At 33.8% G+C, this 16,088-nt stretch overlaps 1 protein-coding gene across 2 annotated transcripts in view; it reads left to right on the top strand.

Annotated features, from left to right (window-relative positions):
- Positions 1-16,088, top strand: part of LOC118384943 (vascular endothelial growth factor C-like) — a 34,560-nt gene that overhangs the window by 1,646 nt on the left and 16,826 nt on the right. The gene's annotated exons all lie outside the window — the stretch shown is intronic.

The raw sequence follows: 16,088 nt of genomic DNA, 5'->3' as shown, positions 1-16,088 counted from the left end.
ATTCAGTTTGTTGACTACATCAGTTTGTTGACTACATCAGTTTGTTGACTAATTCAGTTTGTTGACTAATTCAGTTTGTTGACTACATCAGTTTGTTGACTAATTCAGTTGTTGACTAATTCAGTTTGTTGACTACATCAGTTTTTTGACTACATCAGTTTGTTGACTACATCAGTTTGTTGACTAATTCAGTTTGTTGACTAATTCAGTTTGCTGACTACATCAGTTTGTTGACTACATCAGTTTGTTGACTACATCAGTTTGTTGACTACATCAGTTTGTTGACTAATTCAGTTGTTGACTAATTCAGTTTGTTGACTACATCAGTTTGTTGACTACATCAGTTTGTTGACTACATCAGTTTGTTGACTAATTCAGTTTGTTGACTACATCAGTTTGTTGACTAATTCAGTTTGTTGACTACATCAGTTTGTTGACTACATCAGTTTGTTGACTACATCAGTTTGTTGACTAATTCAGTTTGTTGACTAATTCAGTTTGTTGACTACATCAGTTTGTTGACTACATCAGTTTGTTGACTACATCAGTTTGTTGACTAATTCAGTTTGTTGACTACATCAGTTTGTTGACTAATTCAGTTTGTTGACTAATTCAGTTTGTTGACTAATTCAGTTTGTTGACTACATCAGTTTGTTGACTACTTCAGTTTGTTGACTAATTCAGTTTGTTGACTAATTCAGTTTGTTGACTAATTCAGTTTGTTGACTAATTCAGTTTGTTGACTAATTCAGTTTGTTGACTAATTCAGTTTGTTGACTACATCAGTTTGTTGACTACATCAGTTTGTTGACTACATCAGTTTGTTGACTACATCAGTTTGTTGACTACATCAGTTTGTTGACTAATTCAGTTTGTTGACTACATCAGTTTGTTGACTACATCAGTTTGTTTACTAATTCAGTTTGTTGACTACATCAGTTTGTTGACTAATTCAGTTTGTTGACTACATCAGTTTGTTGACTAATTCAGTTGTTGACTAATTCAGTTGTTGACTAATTCAGTTTGTTGACTACATCCGTTGTTGACTAATTCAGTTGTTGACTACATCAGTTTGTTGACTAATTCAGTTTGTTGACTACATCAGTTTGTTGACTAATTCAGTTTGTTGACTACATCAGTTTGTTGACTAATTCAGTTTGTTGACTAATTCAGTTTGTTGACTACATCAGTTTGTTGACTAATTCAGTTTGTTGACTAATTCAGTTTGTTGACTAATTCAGTTTGTTGACTACATCAGTTTGTTGACTACATCAGTTTGTTGACTAATTCAGTTTGTTGACTACATCAGTTTGTTGACTAATTCAGTTTGTTGACTAATTCAGTTTGTTGACTAATTCAGTTTGTTGACTAATTCAGTTTGTTGACTAATTCAGTTTGTTGACTACATCAGTTTGTTGACTAATTCAGTTTGTTGACTAATTCAGTTTGTTGACTAATTCAGTTTGTTGACTAATTCAGTTTGTTGACTACATCAGTTTGTTGACTAATTCAGTTTGTTGACTAATTCAGTTTGTTGACTACATCAGTTTGTTGACTACATCAGTTTGTTGACTAATTCAGTTTGTTGACTAATTCAGTTTGTTGACTACATCAGTTTGTTGACTAATTCAGTTTGTTGACTAATTCAGTTTGTTGACCACATCAGTTTGATGACCACCTAAGTTTGTTGACTAATTCCGTTTGTTGACTAATTCAGTTTGTTGACTACATCAGTTTGTCGACTACATCAGTTTGTTGACTAAATCTGTTTGTTGACTAATTTAGTTTGTTGACTACATCAGTTTGTTGACTAATTCAGTTTGTTGACTACATCAGTTTGTTGACTAATTCAGTTTGTTGACTAATTCAGTTTGTTGACTAATTCAGTTTGTTGACTACATCAGTTTGTTGACTACATCAGTTTGTTGACTAATTCAGTTTGTTGACTAATTCAGTTTGTTGACTAATTCAGTTTGTTGACTACATCAGTTTGTTGACTAATTCAGTTTGTTGACTAATTCAGTTTGTTGACTAATTCAGTTTGTTGACTAATTCAGTTTGTTGACTAATTCAGTTTGTTGACTAATTCAGTTTGTTGACTAATTCAGTTTGTTGACTAATTCAGTTTGTTGACTACATCAGTTTGTTGACTACATCAGTTTGTTGACTACATCAGTTTGTTGACTAATTCAGTTTGTTGACTAATTCAGTTTGTTGACTACATCAGTTTGTTGACTAATTCAGTTTGTTGACTACATCAGTTTGTTGACTAATTCAGTTTGTTGACTAATTCAGTTTGTTGACTACATCAGTTTGTTGACTACATCAGTTTGTTGACTACATCAGTTTGTTGACTACATCAGTTTGTTGACTACATCAGTTTGTTGACTAATTCAGTTTGTTGACTACATCAGTTTGTTGACTACATCAGTTTGTTGACTAATTCAGTTTGTTGACTAATTCAGTTTGTTGACTACATCAGTTTGTTGACTAATTCAGTTGTTGACTAATTCAGTTGTTGACTAATTCAGTTTGTTGACTAATTCAGTTTGTTGACTAATTCAGTTGTTGACTACATCAGTTTGTTGACTACATCAGTTTGTTAACTACATCAGTTTGTTGACTAATTCAGTTTGTTGACTAATTCAGTTTGTTGACCACATCAGTTTGATGACCACCTCAGTTTGTTGACTAATTCAGTTTGTTGACTAATTCAGTATGTTGACTACATCAGTTTGTTGACTACATCAGTTTGTTGACTAAATCTGTTTGTTGACTAATTCAGTTTGTTGACTACATCAGTTTGTTGACTAATTCAGTTTGTTGACTAATTCAGTTTGTTGACTACATCAGTTTGTTGACTACATCAGTTTGTTGACTACATCAGTTTGTTGACTAATTCAGTTTGTTGACTACATCAGTTTGTTGACTAATTCAGTTTGTTGACTAATTCAGTTTGTTGACTACATCAGTTTGTTGACTACATCAGTTTGTTGACTAATTCAGTTTGTTGACTACATCAGTTTGTTGACTACATCAGTTTGTTGACTAATTCAGTTTGTTGACTAATTCAGTTTGTTGACTACATCAGTTTGTTGACTAATTCAGTTTGTTGACTACATCAGTTTGTTGACTAATTCAGTTTGTTGACTACATCAGTTTGTTGACTAATTCAGTTTGTTGACTAATTCAGTTTGTTGACTAATTCAGTTGTTGACTAATTCAGTTTGTTGACTACATCAGTTTGTTGACTACATCAGTTTGTTGACTACATCAGTTTGTTGACTAATTCAGTTTGTTGACTAATTCAGTTTGTTGACTACATCAGTTTGTTGACTAATTCAGTTTGTTGACTAATTCAGTTTGTTTACTACATCAGTTTGTTGACTAATTCAGTTTGTTGACTACATCAGTTTGTTGACTAATTCAGTTTGTTGACTACATCAGTTTGTTGACCACATCAGTTTGATGACCACCTCAGTTTGTTGACTACATCAGTTTGTTGACTAAATTTGTTTGTTGACTAATTCAGTTTGTTGACTACATCAGTTTGTTGACTAATTCAGTTTGTTGACTACATCAGTTTGTTGACTACATCAGTTTGTTGAGTAATTCAGTTTGTTGACTACATCAGTTTGTTGACTAATTCAGTTGTTGACTAATTCAGTTTGTTGACTACATCAGTTTGTTGACTAATTCAGTTGTTGACTACATCAGTTTGTTGACTACATCAGTTTGTTGACTACATCAGTTTGTTGACTAATTCAGTTTGTTGACTATATCAGTTTGTTGACTCCATCAGTTTGTTGACTAATTCAGTTTGTTGACTACATCAGTTTGTTGACTACATCAATTTGTTGACTCCATCAGTTTGTTGACTAATTCAGTTTGTTGACTACATCAGTTTGTTGACTAATTCAGTTTGTTGACTAATTCAGTTTGTTGACTATATCAGTTTGTTGACTCCATCAGTTTGTTGACTAATTCAGTTTGTTGACTAATTCAGTTTGTTGACTACATCAGTTTGTTGACTAATTCAGTTTGTTGACTACATCAGTTTGTTGACTAATTCAGTTTGTTGACTACATCAGTTTGTTGACTACATCAGTTTGTTGACTAAATCAGTTTGTTGACTAATTCAGTTTGTTGACTAATTCAGTTTGTTGACTACATCAGTTTGTTGACTACATCAGTTTGTTGACTACGGTTTGTTGACTCAGTTTGTTGACTAATTCAGTTTGTTGACTAATTCAGTTTGTTGACTACATCAGTTTGTTGACTAATTCAGTTTGTTGACTAATTCAGTTTGTTTACTACATCAGTTTGTTGACTAATTCAGTTTGTTGACTACATCAGTTTGTTGACTAATTCAGTTTGTTGACTACATCAGTTTGTTGACCACATCAGTTTGTTGACCACCTCAGTTTGTTGACTAATTCAGTTTGTTGACTACATCAGTTTGTTGACTAAATTTGTTTGTTGACTAATTCAGTTTGTTGACTACATCAGTTTGTTGACTAATTCAGTTTGTTGACTACATCAGTTTGTTGACTACATCAGTTTGTTGAGTAATTCAGTTTGTTGACTACATCAGTTTGTTGACTAATTCAGTTGTTGACTAATTCAGTTTGTTGACTACATCAGTTTGTTGACTAATTCAGTTGTTGACTACATCAGTTTGTTGACTACATCAGTTTGTTGACTACATCAGTTGTTGACTAATTCAGTTTGTTGACTAATTCAGGTTGTTGACTACATCAGTTTGTTGACTAATTCAGGTTGTTGACTACATCAGTTTGTTGACTAATTCAGGTTGTTGACTACATCAGTTTGTTGACTAATTCAGTTTGTTGACTACATCAGTTTGTTGACTAATTCAGTTTGTTGACTAATTCAGTTTGTTGACTACATCAGTTTGTTGACTACATCAGTTTGTTGACTAATTCAGTTTGTTGACTATATCAGTTTGTTGACTCCATCAGTTTGTTGACTAATTCAGTTTGTTGACTCCATCAGTTTGTTGACTAATTCAGTTTGTTGACTACATCAGTTTGTTGACTAATTCAGTTTGTTGACTACATCAGTTTGACTACATCAGTTTGTTGACTAATTCAGTTTGTTGACTAATTCAGTTTGTTGACTAATTCAGTTTGTTGACTAATTTTGTTGACTACATCAGTTTGTTGACTAATTCAGTTTGTTGACTACATCAGTTTGTTGACTAATTCAGTTTGTTGACTCCATCAGTTTGTTGACTACATCAGTTTGTTGACTAATTCAGTTTGTTGACTACATCAGTTTGTTGACTACATCAGTTTGTTGACTACATCAGTTTGTTGACTAATTCAGTTTGTTGACTACATCAGTTTGTTGACTACATCAGTTTGTTGACTAATTCAGTTTGTTGACTATATCAGTTTGTTGACTCCATCAGTTTGTTGACTAATTCAGTTTGTTGACTCCATCAGTTTGTTGACTAATTCAGTTTGTTGACTCCATCAGTTTGTTGACTAATTCAGTTTGTTGACTCCATCAGTTTGTTGACTAATTCAGTTTGTTGACTACATCAGTTTGTTGACTAATTCAGTTTGTTGACTACATCAGTTTGTTGACTATATCAGTTTGTTGACTAATTCAGTTTGTTGACTATATCAGTTTGTTGACTCCATCAGTTTGTTGACTACATCAGTTTGTTGACTACATCAGTTTGTTGACTAATTCAGTTTGTTGACTAATTCAGTTTGTTGACTATATCAGTTTGTTGACTCCATCAGTTTGTTGACTACATCAGTTTGTTGACTAATTCAGTTTGTTGACTACATCAGTTTGTTGACTACATCAGTTTGTTGAGTAATTCAGTTTGTTGACTACATCAGTTTGTTGACTAATTCAGTTGTTGACTAATTCAGTTTGTTGACTACATCAGTTTGTTGACTAATTCAGTTGTTGACTACATCAGTTTGTTGACTACATCAGTTTGTTGACTACATCAGTTTGTTGACTAATTCAGTTTGTTGACTATATCAGTTTGTTGACTCCATCAGTTTGTTGACTAATTCAGTTTGTTGACTACATCAGTTTGTTGACTACATCAGTTTGTTGACTACATCAGTTTGTTGACTAATTCTGTTTGTTGACTACATCAGTTTGTTGACTAATTCAGTTTGTTGACTAATTCAGTTTGTTGACTACATCAGTTTGTTGACTACATCAGTTTGTTGACTAATTCAGTTTGTTGACTAATTCAGTTTGTTGACTACATCAGTTTTCTGACTAATTCAGTTTGTTGACTACATCAGTTTGTTGACTAATTCAGTTTGTTGACTACATCAGTTTGTTGACTAATTCAGTTTGTTGACTAATTCAGTTTGTTGACTAATTCAGTTGTTGACTAATTCAGTTTGTTGACTACATCAGTTTGTTGACTACATCAGTTTGTTGACTACATCAGTTTGTTGACTAATTCAGTTTGTTGACTAATTCAGTTTGTTGACTACATCAGTTTGTTGACTAATTCAGTTTGTTGACTAATTCAGTTTGTTTACTACATCAGTTTGTTGACTAATTCAGTTTGTTGACTACATCAGTTTGTTGACTAATTCAGTTTGTTGACTACATCAGTTTGTTGACCACATCAGTTTGATGACCACCTCAGTTTGTTGACTAATTCAGTTTGTTGACTACATCAGTTTGTTGACTAAATTTGTTGTTTGTTGACTAATTCAGTTTGTTGACTACATCAGTTTGTTGACTAATTCAGTTTGTTGACTACATCAGTTTGTTGACTACATCAGTTTGTTGAGTAATTCAGTTTGTTGACTACATCAGTTTGTTGACTAATTCAGTTTGTTGACTAATTCAGTTTGTTGACTACATCAGTTTGTTGACTACATCAGTTTGTTGACTACATCAGTTTGTTGACTACATCAGTTTGTTGACTACATCAGTTTGTTGACTAATTCAGTTTGTTGACTACATCAGTTTGTTGACTACATCAGTTTGTTGACTAATTCAGTTTGTTGACTACATCAGTTTGTTGACTAATTCAGTTTGTTGACTACATCAGTTTGTTGACTAATTCAGTTTGTTGACTACATCAGTTTGTTGACTAATTCAGTTTGTTGACTAATTCAGTTTGTTGACTACATCAGTTTGTTGACTACATCAGTTTGTTGACTAATTCAGTTTGTTGACTAATTCAGTTTGTTGACTACATCAGTTTGTTGACTAATTCAGTTTGTTGACTACATCAGTTTGTTGACTAATTCAGTTTGTTGACTACATCAGTTTGTTGACTAATTCAGTTTGTTGACTAATTCAGTTTGTTGACTCCATCAGTTTGTTGACTAATTCAGTTTGTTGACTAATTCAGTTTGTTGACTACATCAGTTTGTTGACTAATTCAGTTTGTTGACTACATCAGTTTGTTGACTAATTCAGTTTGTTGACTCCATCAGTTTGTTGACTACATCAGTTTGTTGACTAATTCAGTTTGTTGACTACATCAGTTTGTTGACTAATTCAGTTTGTTGACTACATCAGTTTGTTGACTACATCAGTTTGTTGACTAATTCAGTTTGTTGACTAATTCAGTTTGTTGACTACATCAGTTTGTTGACTAATTCTGTTTGTTGACTACATCAGTTTGTTGACTAATTCAGTTTGTTGACTATATCAGTTTGTTGACTCCATCAGTTTGTTGACTAATTTAGTTTGTTGACTACATCAGTTTGTTGACTAATTCAGTTTGTTGACTACATCAGTTTGTTGACTAATTCAGTTTGTTGACTACATCAGTTTGTTGACTACATCAGTTTGTTGACTAATTCAGTTTGTTGACTATATCAGTTTGTTGACTCCATCAGTTTGTTGACTACATCAGTTTGTTGACTACATCAGTTTGTTGACTAATTCAGTTTGTTGACTAATTCAGTTTGTTGACTATATCAGTTTGTTGACTCCATCAGTTTGTTGACTACATCAGTTTGTTGACTAATTCAGTTTGTTGACTACATCAGTTTGTTGACTACATCAGTTTGTTGACTAATTCAGTTTGTTGACTACATCAGTTTGTTGACTACATCAGTTTGTTGACTACATCAATTTGTTGACTACATCAGTTTGTTGACTAATTCTGTTTGTTGACTACATCAGTTTGTTGACTAATTCAGTTTGTTGACTAATTCAGTTTGTTGACTACATCAGTTTGTTGACTAATTCAGTTTGTTGACTAATTCAGTTTGTTGACTACATCAGTTTTCTGACTAATTCAGTTTGTTGACTACATCAGTTTGTTGACTAATTCAGTTTGTTGACTACATCAGTTTGTTGACTAATTCAGTTTGTTGACTAATTCAGTTTGTTGACTAATTCAGTTGTTGACTAATTCAGTTTGTTGACTACATCAGTTTGTTGACTACATCAGTTCGTTGACTACATCAGTTTGTTGACTAATTCAGTTTGTTGACTAATTCAGTTTGTTGACTACATCAGTTTGTTGACTAATTCAGTTTGTTGACTAATTCAGTTTGTTGACTACATCAGTTTGTTGACTAATTCAGTTTGTTGACTACATCAGTTTGTTGACTACATCAGTTTGTTGACTAATTCAGTTTGTTGACTACATCAGTTTGTTGACTACATCAGTTTGTTGACTACATCAGTTTGTTGACTACATCAGTTTGTTGACTAATTCAGTTTGTTGACTACATCAGTTTGTTGACTAATTCAGTTTGTTGACTAATTCAGTTTGCTGACTACATCAGTTTGTTGACTAATTCAGTTTGTTGACTAATTCAGTTTGTTGACTACATCAGTTTTCTGACTAATTCAGTTTGTTGACTACATCAGTTTGTTGACTAATTCAGTTTGTTGACTACATCAGTTTGTTGACTAATTCAGTTTGTTGACTAATTCAGTTTGTTGACTAATTCAGTTGTTGACTAATTCAGTTTGTTGACTACATCAGTTTGTTGACTACATCAGTTCGTTGACTACATCAGTTTGTTGACTAATTCAGTTTGTTGACTAATTCAGTTTGTTGACTACATCAGTTTGTTGACTAATTCAGTTTGTTGACTAATTCAGTTTGTTTACTACATCAGTTTGTTGACTAATTCAGTTTGTTGACTACATCAGTTTGTTGACTAATTCAGTTTGTTGACTACATCAGTTTGTTGACCACATCAGTTTGATGACCACCTCAGTATGTTGACTAATTCAGTTTGTTGACTACATCAGTTTGTTGACTAAATTTGTTTGTTGACTAATTCAGTTTGTTGACTACATCAGTTTGTTGACTAATTCAGTTTGTTGACTACATCAGTTTGTTGACTACATCAGTTTGTTGAGTAATTCAGTTTGTTGACTACATCAGTTTGTTGACTAATTCAGTTGTTGACTACATCAGTTTGTTGACTACATCAGTTTGTTGACTACATCAGTTTGTTGACTAATTCAGTTTGTTGACTAATTCAGTTTGTTGACTACATCAGTTTGTTGACTAATTCAGTTTGTTGACCACATCAGTTTGATGACCACCTCAGTTTGTTGACTAATTCAGTTGTTGACTACATCAGTTTGTTGACTACATCAGTTTGTTGACTACATCAGTTTGTTGACTAATTCAGTTTGTTGACTAATTCAGTTTGTTGACTACATCAGTTTGTTGACTAATTCAGTTTGTTGACTACATCAGTTTGTTGACTACATCAGTTTGTTGACTAATTCAGTTTGTTGACTAAATCAGTTTGTTGACTAATTCAGTTTGTTGTCTACATCAGTTTGTTGACTAATTCAGTTTGTTGACTAATTCAGTTGTTGACTAATTCAGTTTGTTGACTACATCAGTTTGTTGACTACATCAGTTTGTTGACTAATTCAGTTTGTTGACTAATTCAGTTTGTTGACTACATCAGTTTGTTGACTAATTCAGTTTGTTGACTAATTCAGTTGTTGACTAATTCAGTTTGTTGACTACATCAGTTTGTTGACTACATCAGTTTGTTGATTAATTCAGTTGTTGACTACATCAGTTTGTTGACTAATTCAGTTTGTTGACTAATTCAGTTGTTGACTAATTCAGTTTGTTGACTACATCAGTTTGTTGACTACATCAGTTTTTTGACTACATCAGTTTGTTGACTAATTCAGTTTGTTGACTAATTCAGTTTGTTGACTAATTCAGTTTGTTGACTAATTCAGTTTGTTGACTACATCAGTTTGTTGACTACATCAGTTTGTTGACTAAATTTGTTTGTTGACTAATTCAGTTTGTTGACTACATCAGTTTGTTGACTAATTCAGTTTGTTGACTACATCAGTTTGTTGACTACATCAGTTTGTTGACTAATTCAGTTTGTTGACTACATCAGTTTGTTGACTAATTCAGTTGTTGACTAATTCAGTTTGTTGACTACATCAGTTTGTTGACTAATTCAGTTGTTGACTACATCAGTTTGTTGACTACATCAGTTTGTTGACTACATCAGTTTGTTGACTAATTCAGTTTGTTGACTAATTCAGTTTGTTGACTACATCAGTTTGTTGACTAATTCAGTTTGTTGACCACATCAGTTTGATGACCACCTCAGTTTGTTGACTAATTCAGTTGTTGACTACATCAGTTTGTTGACTACATCAGTTTGTTGACTAATTCAGTTTGTTGACTAATTCAGTTTGTTGACTACATCAGTTTGTTGACTAATTCAGTTTGTTGACTACATCAGTTTGTTGACTACATCAGTTTGTTGACTAATTCAGTTTGTTGACTAAATCAGTTTGTTGACTAATTCAGTTTGTTGTCTACATCAGTTTGTTGACTAATTCAGTTTGTTGACTAATTCAGTTGTTGACTAATTCAGTTTGTTGACCACATCAGTTTGATGACCACCTCAGTTTGTTGACTAATTCAGTTTGTTGACTACATCAGTTTGTTGACTACATCAGTTTGTTGACTAATTCAGTTTGTTGACTAAATCTGTTTGTTGACTAAATCTGTTTGTTGACTAATTCAGTTTGTTGACTACATCAGTTTGTTGACTACATCAGTTTGTTGATTAATTCAGTTGTTGACTACATCAGTTTGTTGACTAATTCAGTTTGTTGACTAATTCAGTTGTTGACTAATTCAGTTTGTTGACTACATCAGTTTGTTGACTACATCAGTTTTTTGACTACATCAGTTTGTTGACTAATTCAGTTTGTTGACTAATTCAGTTTGTTGACTAATTCAGTTTGTTGACTACATCAGTTTGTTGACTAAATCTGTTTGTTGACTAATTCAGTTGTTGACTAATTCAGTTTGTTGACTACATCAGTTTGTTGACTAATTCAGTTTGTTGACTACATCAGTTTGTTGACTACATCAGTTTGTTGACTAATTCAGTTGTTGACTAATTCAGTTTGTTGACTACATCAGTTTGTTGACTACATCAGTTTGTTGACTAATTCAGTTTGTTGACTACATCAGTTTGTTGACTAATTCAGTTTGTTGACTACATCAGTTTGTTGACTACATCAGTTTGTTGACTAATTCAGTTTGTTGACTAATTCAGTTTGTTGACTACATCAGTTTGTTGACTAATTCTGTTTGTTGACTACATCAGTTTGTTGACTAATTCAGTTTGTTGACTAATTCAGTTTGTTGACTACATCAGTTTGTTGACTACATCAGTTTGTTGACTAATTCAGTTTGTTGACTAATTCAGTTGTTGACTAATTCAGTTTGTTGACCACATCAGTTTGATGACCACCTCAGTTTGTTGACTAATTCAGTTTGTTGACTACATCAGTTTGTTGACTACATCAGTTTGTTGACTAATTCAGTTTGTTGACTAAATCTGTTTGTTGACTAAATCTGTTTGTTGACTAATTCAGTTTGTTGACTACATCAGTTTGTTGACTACATCAGTTTGTTGATTAATTCAGTTGTTGACTACATCAGTTTGTTGACTAATTCAGTTTGTTGACTAATTCAGTTGTTGACTAATTCAGTTTGTTGACTACATCAGTTTGTTGACTACATCAGTTTTTTTGACTACATCAGTTTGTTGACTAATTCAGTTTGTTGACTAATTCAGTTTGTTGACTAATTCAGTTTGTTGACTAATTCAGTTTGTTGACTACATCAGTTTGTTGACTACATCAGTTTGTTGACTAAATTTGTTTGTTGACTAATTCAGTTTGTTGACTACATCAGTTTGTTGACTAATTCAGTTTGTTGACTACATCAGTTTGTTGACTACATCAGTTTGTTGACTAATTCAGTTTGTTGACTACATCAGTTTGTTGACTAATTCAGTTGTTGACTAATTCAGTTTGTTGACTACATCAGTTTGTTGACTAATTCAGTTGTTGACTACATCAGTTTGTTGACTACATCAGTTTGTTGACTACATCAGTTTGTTGACTAATTCAGTTTGTTGACTAATTCAGTTTGTTGACTACATCAGTTTGTTGACTAATTCAGTTTGTTGACCACATCAGTTTGATGACCACCTCAGTTTGTTGACTAATTCAGTTGTTGACTACATCAGTTTGTTGACTACATCAGTTTGTTGACTAATTCAGTTTGTTGACTAATTCAGTTTGTTGACTACATCAGTTTGTTGACTAATTCAGTTTGTTGACTACATCAGTTTGTTGACTACATCAGTTTGTTGACTAATTCAGTTTGTTGACTAAATCAGTTTGTTGACTAATTCAGTTTGTTGTCTACATCAGTTTGTTGACTAATTCAGTTTGTTGACTAATTCAGTTGTTGACTAATTCAGTTTGTTGACCACATCAGTTTGATGACCACCTCAGTTTGTTGACTAATTCAGTTTGTTGACTACATCAGTTTGTTGACTACATCAGTTTGTTGACTAATTCAGTTTGTTGACTAAATCTGTTTGTTGACTAAATCTGTTTGTTGACTAATTCAGTTTGTTGACTACATCAGTTTGTTGACTACATCAGTTTGTTGATTAATTCAGTTGTTGACTACATCAGTTTGTTGACTAATTCAGTTTGTTGACTAATTCAGTTGTTGGCTAATTCAGTTTGTTGACTACATCAGTTTGTTGACTACATCAGTTTTTGACTACATCAGTTTGTTGACTAATTCCGTTTGTTGACTAATTCAGTTTGTTGACTAATTCAGTTTGTTGACTACATCAGTTTGTTGACTAAATCTGTTTGTTGACTAATTCAGTTGTTGACTAATTCAGTTTGTTGACTACATCAGTTTGTTGACTAATTCAGTTTGTTGACTACATCAGTTTGTTGACTACATCAGTTTGTTGACTAATTCAGTTGTTGACTAATTCAGTTTGTTGACTACATCAGTTTGTTGACTACATCAGTTTGTTGACTAATTCAGTTTGTTGACTAATTCAGTTTGTTGACTACATCAGTTTGTTGACTAATTCAGTTTGTTGACTACATCAGTTTGTTGACTACATCAGTTTGTTGACTAATTCAGTTTGTTGACTAATTCAGTTTGTTGACTACATCAGTTTGTTGACTACATTAGTTTGTTGACTAATTCAGTTTGTTGACTAAATCTGTTTGTTGACTAAATCTGTTTGTTGACTAAATCAGTTTGTTGACTAAATCAGTTTGTTGACTAATTCAGTTTGTTGACTAATTCAGTTTGTTGACTACATCAGTTTGTTGACTAATTCAGTTTGTTGACTACATCAGTTTGTTGACTAATTCAGTTTGTTGACTAATCCAGTTTGTTGACTAATTCAGTTTGTTGACTAATTCAGTTTGTTGACTAAAGCAATATCTATCGTTCAATAAACAGACAAGACAGGCAGTTTCCCACACTCGTTACTCAGGGCGTAGTTGTTGGTTTCACTACAGTGGGTGTGTCTTTATTTGGCAATACAATCCCCTCCTCTGTGGCTACATTGTGTGTCATTGAAGGTGAATGAATGAATAAGTCTTAATGTGCATGTCTATTTCCCCTGTTGAGGGTGGTAGGCCACACCTTTAGACAAACATGTCTACCATTGAAAAGGTTGAATGGAGAGAGGGATTGAGGGATTGTCAATTTGGATAATAGAGTCCAGTGAGGATTTGTTTGATACACAAGCAAAGTGACTATTGATGGTTACATTCCACTCAAGAGCCATTCGGAGCTGTGGCTACGTTATAACAATAGTGAGGTAAACTGACAATAGGTTGGGTGAGATGATAAAACATTCACTCTGAAGACTATGTCAGATCATGTAGGTTGCAGTGCCTTGTGTGTCTTTGTGAGACGCGGTGTGGGTGAACGGATGATCTCCGCATGTGTATTTCCCACTGTAAAGGAGGAGGAGGAGGTGTTATGGTGCTTTGCTGGTGACACTGTCTGTGATTTATTTAGAATTCAAGGCACACTTAACCAGCATGGCTACAACAGCATTCTGCAGCGATACGCCATCCCATCTGGTTTGCGCTTAGTGGTACTATCATTTATTTTCCAACAAGACATTGACCCAAAACTCACCTCCAGGCTGTGTAAGGGCTGTTTGACCAAAAATAAGAGTGATGGAGTGCTGCATCAGATGACCTGGCCTCCACAATCACCCAACCTCAACCCAATTGAGATGGTTTGAGATGAGTTAGACCGCAGAGTAAAGGAAAAGCAGCCAACAAGTGCTCAGCATATGTGGGAACTCCTTCAAGACGGTTGGAAAAGCATTCCTTATGAAGTTGGTTGAGAGAATGCCAAGAGTATGTAAAGCTGTCATCAAGGCAAATGTGGCTGTTTGAAGAATCTCAAATATAAAATATATTTATATTTGTTTAACACTTTTTTGGTTACTACATGATTTCATATGTGTTATTTTATAGTTTTATCGTTTTTCACTCTTATTCTACAATGTAGAAAATAGTAACAATAAAGAAAAACCCTGGAATGAGTAGGTGTGTCCAAATGTTTTAATGTACTGTATAAATACTTACATACATATATTTACCAATAGTGAACTCAAGGCATCCATCGGAATACGCAGAATTTTGATTATAACAGACATAATAACCTTGTTCCTTATCTATAAGAAAGAACTTGGCTAATCTCATTGGAAAAAATATGATCTTGCATTGCTTAGTTTCCCCATACTGGCTCAGTTTCCATGGTGTCGCTGCCAAAGTGCCAGTCTAGCTTTACCAACTCGGATAGATACAACAACAGCATTTGTTTCCAGAATGACAAGGTAGCACCCAGGCTGCTTGTTGGGTGTTGATCTCTGAGGCAGACAGTGATAATGTTACAGTGATGCCCTAGGGATGGATTGCAATATAGACATTTCTGATTCTGACTTAATAAATTGTATTCTCCTAATCAAACTCATGTGTACACTACCGTTCAAAAGTTTGGGGTCACTTAGAAATGTCCTTGTTTTTGAAAGAGAAGCCATTTTTTTGGTCCATTAAAATAACATCAAATTGATCCGCAGTCTAGACATTGTTAATGTTGTAAATGACTATTGTAGCTGGAGGCCCATTATCAGCCACCATCACTCCTGTGTTCCAATGGCACGTTGTGTTAGCTAATCCAAGTTAATAATTTTAAAAGGCTAATTGATCATTAGAAAACCCTTTTGCAATTATGTTAGCACAGCTGAAAACTGTTGTGCTGATTTAAAGAAGCAATAAAACTGGCCTTCTTTAGACTAGGTGAGTATCTGAAGCCAAGTTGCCAAGAAACTGAAGATCTCATACAACGCTGTGTACTACTCCCTTCACAGAACAGAGCAAACTGGCTCTAACCAGAATAGAAAGAGGAGTGGGAGGCTCCGGGGCACAACTGAGCAAGAGGACAAGTGCATTAGAGTGTCTAGTTTGAGAAACTGATGCCTCACAAGTCCTCAACTGGCAGTTTCATTTAATAGTACCCGCAAAACACCAGTCTCAACGTCAACAGTGAAGAGACGACTCCGGGATGCTGGCCTTCTAGGAAGAGTTCCTCTGTCCAATGTCTGTGTTGTTTTGCCCATCTTAATCTTTTCTTTTTATTGGCCAGTTTGAGATATGGCTTTTACTTTGCAACTCTGCCTTGAAAGCTACATCACTGTTGACGTTGAGACTGGTGTTTTGCGGGTTCTATTAAA

Source organism: Oncorhynchus keta, chromosome 6 (genome assembly GCF_023373465.1).
Source record: "Oncorhynchus keta strain PuntledgeMale-10-30-2019 chromosome 6, Oket_V2, whole genome shotgun sequence".
Classification (NCBI taxonomy): domain Eukaryota; kingdom Metazoa; phylum Chordata; class Actinopteri; order Salmoniformes; family Salmonidae; genus Oncorhynchus; species Oncorhynchus keta.
This window is presented reverse-complemented; position numbering and strand designations above follow the sequence as displayed.